A 7568-nucleotide genomic window follows, 5' to 3' on the forward strand; every position below is an offset into this window, starting at 1 on the left:
AATAGAAATAAGCAGCGGTAGTTGTAAAAGTAACAATCACAGTGGTGTTGATCGCAACATATTATAATCGTATTATAGTTTGAATTATTAGTTGAAGATGTGAGTCTTACGGAGAATATATGTCAAGAAGACTGATTATAGTGCACAGAATGCAGAAAATGAGCATATTCAAGCTGCACAGATAACAACCAAGTTTTTATTGGTTTTCTGAATTGTTTAAACAATTGAATATTTGATCATTAACAACAGTTATTTTTATTTACAATATTTGACACCTCACTTATTATTTTTCTGTTGTTTTTTTCATATTGTTTAATGTTCATTAATACAGTGTTAATGTGTTCCACTTGACACCTTGAGGTATAATAGACATCATCACAGTGTCAATAGTAACAAGTTGCGGCGGTGCCTTTAATGGAAAATATTTTGTATAACTTGTCGTTTTTTTCTAATATCTATTATGTTATAATCAACTCTAAAGAAGTCCCTTTTATTCTCACATAAAATTATGATTTCCTGTGATTTATAGACTGTGATTATAAACTAGTTAGCCACAATTTTTTTTTTTTTACAACCGACACTACTCTTCCTTACTTATAATCGGTTACATGGTTACACGGAAAGAAAGATTTTGTTAAAGTATAGATATAGATACAAGTCTGGAAATAATTTTTGTGGAACTTTAAAATAATTATGTAGGAAATTCAAGCACAATAACCGATGCTGCATGTTTTGACATTCAAGCAACTAGTTTAAACATTCTACATAATTATTTTAATAGTCCAATAAAATTATTTTCAAATTTATTTAGCTAAATTTTTAGACATTTTAGCAAAACATTTTCTTTTTGTATAGCTGTATGCGTTTAGGTCCCGATCATTTGTCTTATCTTTTATTATTTTATTCTATTTTATTTTATATATATAATCTTACTTTAATTTCCGATTTATAAAACACATTTCAAAATCTGATTCTGAACGATCAAAATGAACGAAAAATCTTCTTTTTGAAAGAATTCTCAGTAAATTGTTTTTCCGCAGAATGATAAAATAGTAATACTTAATTTTGTATTAATAATAAAATTTTATTATGAATAGATATAGAGAGCTTATCCTATTTACTAATTTCATAATTTCGATCAATTTCTTGTTTAGGTAATTACTGATTTGTAGTATTATTAAACTACCTGTTATTAGAATATACTTGTTATTGTATCTATGATTATATTCCAGTGGCACCAGAGATTAGTTGATTAATTAAATATTTTTGATGGTTATATTAATAATATCTAAGTATCAGTAAAATGAAAGATGATATCGTTACAGTTTACTAATCAAAATATTTTATAATTTGAATAATAACAATCAATAATTTATCTTCATATTATTATATCATATTATGATTTATGTCATTTTTTAATCTTGTCATCATGTTTTAAGTCAAAAACTGTTACATTTTATTAATGTTTCATTAATAAAACAATAAAAAATTCAATTAATATTTTTTAGATAATGGAAGAAAATCGATTCTATAGCCAATATATCCGATAAAAATCGTAACAACAGTGGTAGATTATTGAGATATTTTGAGACGAAAATCCTAACATCAAAATGTCAATATAGCTATGTAATAGTTTTAAAATTATAAACATTTATAAAGTTAGATAATAAATCATACCATCTAAAGCTTACGCGTTCACGTGTGATACAACGCAAAATGCCAACCACATTTAAATTTTATACGATAAGATTTGCTAACTTCAAATGCTTATAATAAAAATTACAGCTTTAATACAGTTTGGTATTAAGATTTTTGTCTTAAAATAATTTCAGGAAGCATTGTTATAGTCTTTATAGGACATTCTGTAAGACTGTCATGGGAAAACGACATTTATAGCTTTCAAACAAGTGTTTGTCTATATAGAAAAGTATTTCAATTTTGTTGTTGGCTGGGTGGTTATCATATTTAATCTCAATTCTGATAACAGATGACAATTTGTACTATACTAGAGTTGTAATATTAAAATTTTGAAATTCTGAAAATTTACAACATGGTTTTAAAGAATACATTATTATTGAAAATATATAAATATAGAAAGAAAGTTAGGCATATTCATTACTCTAATTAAAACATTTCAATTCAGAACATTAAAAATGCTCTACTGAAAAGCTGCTTCTTGAAATATGTTAATTTTCCCTTAATGGAGCGGTATATATCCAAATATAATTTTTAAAGATTTAAATACTTGAATTAAAAATTAAGTGTCAGAAGAAAAAAAGAACATCAGAGAAAGCGCTTTTTAAGAATAATATTTATTTATTTGACAAAAGTGTATAAAAAATAATTTTCCTTTTTTTTTAATGTCATATACAGTGTCAAAAGAGAAAATTTTTTTATTCCATTCTTGGCATTCTTGACATCACTTGATACTACTTTTAATAAATATTATAGCTCTTATTATGTAAAATCTTCGTATATTTATTTTACAACCTTTCTGGTTTATCTTATAATAATTTTATAATAATTTTATTTTATAATAATTTTTTTTATTAAAAAGAAATTTGATGAAATCATTTCGGAAGTGTCAGAACTAATAAAAGGAACGTCGAGCGATAAACCTAGTAAATGCGTTAAGTGAATGCGTTTGGTCATTGAAACTGTTCGTTTGTGGAGGTATATGCGGTATTTGGCACTTGCCTAATGCAGTTCGCATTAACCTCGGGGAATACTTTTGTTCACAACATTGCCTCCGGGGAGGTGAGACGGGGGATTACGTACGAAATGCGGGTGTAATAATTGTCTGCTGCCGGAGATTGGTTTAGACGTTAACATTGTCGATGCGATAGAGAGTACAGGGAACTGTGTTTCCTATTGTACAGCTAATTACATCGGGGATTCGGGGACTACGGCAGAGCAGTACCGAAAATTAACTAATCTACCGATGAAAGAACCCTGCGATACTAAACATTCGTTCTCACGATAGACCGATAATGATACCGATACCCTAAATATGAAATTTTATTAGCTTTCATTTCTAATATCAGGGAAAAAATAGTGTTATATAATCCATTTTAGAATATTTTCCGTATTTACATTGCATGTATCTAAGTCTGCATTAATGTTTACTATATACATATAATGCGCTTTTACAATTTCTCTAACAAAACATATGCTGATTCGTTTCAGCTCCGTAACGGCAATTCTTTTTTGCTAAAGTGAAAAATAGGTGCCTGTATATAATTCGCAAATCGCAAAATTCACAAATACCAACGCAGAATAACGATTACCGCATGTAAAATGTATGCACAGATGAAAACCAACTGCACGCAATGAAAAAATAAATGCAAATTTTTATTCTGCGTTTGCAAACTATGTTTTGCGATTTGCAAATTATGTAGAGGTACCTTAACTGCTTGACCTTTCTCGAATTGCTTGAAGAAAAAACTGAAAAGACTGCAATAAAATTGCTCGCATTAATGTCGCAGGACCTCGCTGATGAGTCTCTAATGAAATTCACGAGTGTTTCGAAACGATGCTCACGGAGGAGGGCTGCAGGACAGGATGGGTTGGGGGAGGCGAAGGTTTATTAAACCCCCGGATTAAATAGCTGGAATTATTCAAAAGCTCAATTATCAGCTTATTGTCGGTCTAGCTGGCGCTACGGGCTAAAGCCGTGGGAAAGGTGCAGATGGTGCGCGCGCGATGACCCCTTCCGCACTCCTCTGGGCGTTTCTGGCCCAACAGCCGCTACCAGCCCTCTTATCTTTCCGCCCTGCTCGCGACACAGCTAGGAATAAGGAATTTTTAGTAGCGGTAGTGCAAACTACAAACTCGAGATATATCAACACTCGGACGGGTCGTAGGTAGGAGCTGACGGGTCTAGAAAAGCGGAGGGAATTCAGAGGATGTTTTACAGGCACGCGTTTTACAAGGGGCTCCGCTTTTAATCCGTTACCAGACTAGGTGCCGCGCGGCCTTATTTTCCCCGAGAGCGTTTTTCTTCGGTCACGAGGAAAAACGACCATACACCGTAAACTTTCTATCCACGGTCTGGGATATAGCAGCGTGTACGTGTACTGCGTACACGGGCGTTTCTGTACTCACAGGGAAAAAGTATTTTACCGAGAACTTGCCCCAGAACATATTCGTTGATTATACGATTGACCTTTAGAGAGAGTCTCTCTTCTAATCGATTCCATACAAGGTGTCGGAGACTGCGGAAACGCAATTGCGTGCAGCGGAATGTATAATTTAATCAACTAATTGTACAATCTGATCTCGCAAGATTAGCAGGGGAAGAGATGTAAATTATTACAATTGTAATATTAGAATCTTCACTTTTGCTGTAGAAAAATTGATTCACATTACAAATTAATAATTAATAAATCCTTTGTAAAAAGGCCATTTAGGATCATCCCCTTTTATCATGTGAACTGTTTCTTTCTTTTTTAGGAAATTTGATCTATGGAATAATTTGATTATACTCTTTATTTAAGTTTAAGATTAAAAATAAAAAATTCAAAATAGTGAATGCAATGAGACAGAGTTTAAAAAAGAATCTAATTATTATATAAAACTTAGTTTTAAAGAATTTTTAATTGTGAAACACGCAATATCAAGATTCCAAATTCTCTTTATTTGAAACTCATCTATGCTACGCCAACAATTAGGACTAATTGGCGAACTAATTTCCAAACTCTGATTATGAGCCCCTGTGATATTAGATTCTACTTCATTGTAGATTACTATCCATTTGAAATTCGACATTTTCAATCTACATTCGAACCAGCGAAAAAGTTTTCTGAAAACCAAGTTTCACAATAATCAGATTATTTTTTTAGAATTTGAATTTTAGAATGTTGACGAATTCATCGATTCTGTAAATCCTTAGAAAACGATGTCTTTTTTAAGTTTCTTTGTTAAAAAAGCTTCAAAAAGTTAAAGAAAATAATATTTGAAAACTTGATAACAAAAAATAGGAAGTAATGGCCATAACGATCAAAGCTAGAGAGATCTTTTAATGCTTAAATAATTCAAGCTAAATTACTGTATACTATACACGTATAGTGTTTCATAAATGCATGTCAATACTTTAGGAGGCAAATCTAATATATACTAAAATTAGTAAAAAAGTCATATAGACATATTTCCTACATACCTCAATGTCAAGATATGAATGATTAAAGAAAATATTCGAAGTATTCGCTTCGTGCATCAACACATATGACAGCTTAGCATACATTTCGACGTTATCTAATGTTTATAAATATCCATCAATATAAAATAGATAGAATTTCAAGCAGTTAATATGTTCTAAAAGGAGCAAAATGGTGTCCTTGGCTATCAAAACTTATGATTTGTGCACGATGAGGCTACGTCTCATTTTCATCTTGAAGCGAGAATGTTCCTAAAAACAACGCCTTCATAAACCGATAGAGCGAGGCGGACCCACTCTATAGCCGCCACGATATCCTGATCTCAATTTATTAGATTTTCATTAGAGTCATTTAAAATCTGTTATGTATTGAACGCCAATAAACAACGTGGATAATCTGTGAAAAAAGATACAAAATAGATTTGAGACTATTCAAAAAATATCTAGTATTTTTGAACGAGTGCGGAATTTAATACTAAGGCGTGCAATAGCGTATGTTGATGTACGAGGCAAATACTTCAAATATTTTCTTTAATCATCCATAACTTGAAAAGTAGAACATATGTTCATATAATGTTTTTTATTTATTCAAAATCTGATATCTGGTGTCGAGAATTTTCCAAAACACTATAAGGAAATATTTTTTCATCAAGTATTTTTTGAGTTATGATGAAAGTTACAGTATCGCCGGCATTCGCATTACGCAATGTGTCCGATCGACGGCTAAAATCTCTTGAATATTGTTCAAGATCATGTTCTGGATAACATTTGTTAATCAAGGTTATTGGAGCCATTGTGCGTCAGTTAAACACCTTGCGTAATGCTATACTTTATGAAAAATAACTTTATTGTGGTATTTTGAAAAGTTCTTTACCAGCTATTAGATTCTGGAATCAAAAGTAAGGTGTTCCATTTAAAAAAATCGATGTGACCTTGACCCGAACTTGGCGATGCCATCCAAGATCAAACTGATAAATCAGTAAATAGATTTTTTTGAATCCTACAATTTTTATCTAAAACACTTCTTTTGTCTAAAACTTATATTTTCCGAGATATTCAGGTATCCCTATCCTTTTGTGACACCCTATATATACCATATTTATAGTCATTCAAATTACGCGACGAATTGGTTTTTCGGATTTATAAGCGCGATTAAACTATTGTAGTAACATCACAAATTAAATTGACAAGCAGTGTTAATAATTTAGTGATTAATTACGCATCCTAGTAGAAAGAAAGTATTTGTTTAGAAAACAAGATAAGAATTGTTATATTTCTAAATGTAAAAAACGTTTGTGATATTTGGACGTATAATTACTCCACAAGTGTTATGTAGTCTCCATACAGGCTGTAAACAAATTTTAGAAATTTTTGTTAGACTGATTTTTCAGAAATTCAAGTTTAAGATTCCTCACCATAATGCAAGTAGACAAGTTTATTCTTGCGCATATTTAATTGCTACAGCCAATCAGAGCTTGATCTTTTAGTATACTATTTTTCGGCGGATTTTGTTTCATTCGTCTCATATAACAGTAAAACTCAGTTTCACGCATAATAAATAATCAATATTCTATTTGTAATTACTTGCTATAATACTTATTACTTATTTATTTTATTATTAAAACTTGCTTATTAATTTATTAGATATTTCTATTCACGCATATGACTTGGTTCACACTGTTAGAAATCTGTGTATTTTACTTGTATTGAACTTGTATGAGAACTGTGAGCGATTTATAAAAAAACGTAAAATGAATTAGAGACTATTATATATTATTTTATTGTTTATATCGAAATTGTAGTTTATTATTTTAATTTAAACATTGAGACTGACTGATAGAGGTTGAAACGTTTGTTTTTATATGTATAATATGACATTTAATATATAGCATTAAATATCTAGCTTGGCCATGGCCCTTTCATGTTTATTTATTAAGGAGATGCACCTGTTAGTCAAAAACCAACTTTGAAACTTAATATTTTTATATAATGTAGATAAATACTGTATATGGGTAATTCTTTTACAAATCGAACACCTGTCTGATCGACACCTCTTCGATTTGACTGAAACTTTTTTTACGGATTCTATGTCGAAAAAAAAGAGATACGTGTCCGAGGAATTTTTTTTTATTTGCATATTTTCGATAATACAAGTGATCGAACATTTGAGAATGGCAAGTTTTTTGGCTTGGAGACTCATTTTCATAAATCCATAGGTCCGAATCTTTAAGAGCTACAAAATTTTCACCAATTGCACTTTTGTAGCTGAAGGACTGAACTGTAAGAAAAAAATTTTTTTTACAAAAAATACTAACAAATTTATATTGTTATTAACAATTTAATTGTTTAAATCGATTTTTAACAAACGCCCCCAAAACGAATCAAGTTTTTAGTATTTTTATCGCATTCTCCG

Source organism: Trachymyrmex septentrionalis, unplaced genomic scaffold, assembly GCF_001594115.1.
Source record: "Trachymyrmex septentrionalis isolate Tsep2-gDNA-1 unplaced genomic scaffold, Tsep1.0 scaffold122, whole genome shotgun sequence".
In the NCBI taxonomy this organism is placed as follows: domain Eukaryota; kingdom Metazoa; phylum Arthropoda; class Insecta; order Hymenoptera; family Formicidae; genus Trachymyrmex; species Trachymyrmex septentrionalis.